The sequence below is a fragment of the Aricia agestis genome, chromosome 13 (genome assembly GCF_905147365.1).
Source record: "Aricia agestis chromosome 13, ilAriAges1.1, whole genome shotgun sequence".
NCBI lineage: Eukaryota > Metazoa > Arthropoda > Insecta > Lepidoptera > Lycaenidae > Aricia > Aricia agestis.
The window spans coordinates 13104656-13107759 of record NC_056418.1 but is presented as its reverse complement, the minus strand read 5'-3'; the positions used below and the strand labels follow the sequence as shown (position 1 = coordinate 13107759).

Here is a 3104-nt window from a genome sequence, read left to right as displayed (position 1 = left end):
TATTAAAGTCAAACAAAAAATTGGGGATTGATGGGTTTTAAGTAGTATTCTAATCAAATCAATCAAATCAAAATAATTTATTCATATAGGTCACACGGTAACACTTATGAACGTCAAGATTCTTAAATAGTTATTACAAAATAAACATCTCATTCTTAGATACATTAATACATGGTAATTATCACAATTTGACTTACATAAATTACTGACAAATTCCATTTTATATCTCTCTGATCATCTGATTTTAAATCTTTTTAACATTGGTTTTAATATATTTCTGTTATTTTTAAATAATGAGCAAACAGGTAAAACGATAGCTTCTTGCACTTCCACAATTTGTTTCTTTTTAGGTGGTTCATTTTCATCGAGCTGAAAGAGGTAGCAATGTGAGATGAAAATGTAAATGATAATCTAAGTCTCAAAGTCAGCCATAAAATTTTAATGCTTACATATTTTTCAAGTATCGGCATTGCTGACGCTTTAGCGCAAGGAGTTTCTTGTGAGCTTGAAGGAATATTAAGACATTCCTGAAAAAAATAAGTGATATTAAGAAGAAGACACAACTTTAAATGATTAGTTACCTTTTTTTTTATGGAATAAGGGGGCATACGAGTAAACGGGTCACCTGATGGAAAGCAACTTCCGTCGCCCATGGACACTCGCAGCATCAGCTGCAGGTGCGTTGCCGGCCTTTTAAGAGGGAATAGGGTAATAGGGGAGGTTAGGGAAGGGAAGGGAAGGGAATAGGGTAGGGGATTGGGCCTCCGGTAAACTCACTCACTCGGCGAAACACAGCGCAAGCGCTGTTTCACGCCGGTTTTCTGTGAGAACGTGGTATTTCTCCGGGCGAGCCGGCCCATTCGTGCCGAAGCATGGCTCTCCCACGTATAAAATTACCTGAAGTAATCTCATTTCTTTATTCATACTAATGTACTATCTTCATCGTCTGTGTGTCTGTCTTTCTGTCTGTTGCATGCTTTACAACTGAACCGATTTTTATGAAATTTGGCATAAACATAAATAAGATGTTGAGAAAGGACATAGGTTACTTTTATTGTGTATAAATACATACTTCCCATGGGAAACGGTACAACCTAATTTTGCCACAAGGAAGCCGCAAGATACCTCTAGTATTTAGTAAAATAATTCACTATTAGAACTTACCAATGTTTCGCAACACCCACAAATCTTTTGTATAGCAGATTTCAATAAGCGGTGGTCTATTGACATCATAGTCTTCAAGTTCAGATCGAAAGTGTAGGCTACAAATTCTGGCAGATTTATAATAATTTGATTTTAATGGTATTTTAGATAACCAAGCTTGCCTCAGGTCAGGGTCACTAGGGAACCTGTAACGTAAAATAGGTGCCATAAATGTAAAATGCTAAGTAAAGTATTACCATTGAAATACAAGGACAATCCAATCCAAACTAACTAATAGTTATCCTAGCCTAATACATAAAACTTTTGTCCATAACACCTTTATCGGGTAGTAAATCATTTGCAGTTATATGTACGAACTACGAGGACAATCCAATCCAAAGTACAGCTAATGGTCACCCTAGCGAAATGTAAAAAATATTTCATTTAATTAACTTACCCGTGAAATTTCACACCACAATTTGGATACCATACACTTTTACAACCTCGAAGTACACAACTCATTGTATTTTGTATTAAAAATAATATGCTTTATTTACTTTATGTAAAAAATCGAACAGAGATGCTGTCAACAATCGGCAGCCATAATGTTTTGACTACGTTCTGACATTTGCTTGTGTTGCTATTAAAAAAAAACTTACATTATAAAATGGGAGTAATGTGAATAAAAAAAAACATAAGTTTATTTTTCTTTTTGCTTTTGATGTTATGCAACCAAAAAACACCCTTGAATTATTATTTATTTAATTGTGAGGTTTTTTTAATCGTGTATATGGGACGTATTTTAGGCTTAAAAACTAAAATTGATTTTGTTAATAGGGAAAATATAAAACACTTTGGCAACTCTGTGTTTTACAAGTGAGCGAGTGAGAACTATCAAAAGAAAAGAACAGGACATAACAAAAAGGTCAACAGAGTTCAAATATTTGATCTTCACTTTTTTGTTCTGTAGGAAAACTCCATTAGGGTGTAAACTTCTTGATGTCAACAGACTTCAACCATAAATAAAAGAGTATAATTCGTACGTATAGGCTTGTCACTCAAAAATCTGTCATTTTTCCTAGTGTGTGTTGTAGTGTGTGTAATATTTTATTTGTTAAAAAAATGTATGATAAAAGCATAATTTCAAAATAATATTATCTCGATGCACTCCTTTAATATATAAACTGTAACTGTGCAAAATTTCATTCATCTACTTTTCCCCATTTATCGTCAAAAGGGATACAAAGTTTTTGGCTCAGCTTAGCTAGCTTATACATCAGAATAACACATAGGCTACAATTTTAACCGACTTTCAAAATGGGGGAGGTGTTATGTTCGTTTTCTTATATTCAACGATTACTCCGCCGTTTGTTAACCGATAATTTTATTTATTTTTTGGTATATAGGGTATCATCCCAATTTAGTACTATATTCACAAAAGTGGGGATCTGATAAAGGCTCCATAAGTAATCGAGGGAACTCCTCAAAACTTATAGGGAAACATGTGGTGACTTCGGTTTCGTGAGAAGTATTCTAAGCAAGTAATATTTTGCACCGAGATATACCTGGTATACCGTGGTTCGGAAGGTGCTGAGAGAACTCCTGATTCTTTATAGATACAAGTTTGGGAGTTTCGGCTCAGATACAGAAAGCATATTATGCTACTATGCAAATTACAATCATCATCATCATCATCACTACCATATTATACCATTTCATAGTCTTTTAGATCGAGACTCGAGTTTGTCAAGCGATAATTTAAAAAAATCTATACCTACCTAATATTATAAACCTGAAGAGTATGTTTGCTTGAACGCGTCAATCTCAAGAACTACAGGTCCGATTTAAAAACTTATCTCAGTGTTAGATAGATCATTTATCGAGTAAGACTATAGGCTATATTATATTATCATGCTAAGACTAATACGACCGAAGAAACTCAGGAAAATGTGGGAAAAACG

The 3104-nt window shown here is 34.0% G+C and overlaps 1 long non-coding RNA gene across 1 annotated transcript; it reads right to left on the bottom strand.

The window, feature by feature from the left end:
- Positions 1–263: 263 nt before the first annotated feature.
- LOC121733149 lies at positions 264–1192 on the bottom strand. The gene is made up of 3 exons (XR_006036510.1): positions 1165–1192; positions 450–527; positions 264–369 (listed from the first exon to the last, which is right to left on the bottom strand). It is a non-coding gene; the product is annotated as an uncharacterized LOC121733149 (long non-coding RNA).
- Between the last annotated feature and the right edge of the window lie 1912 nt (positions 1193–3104).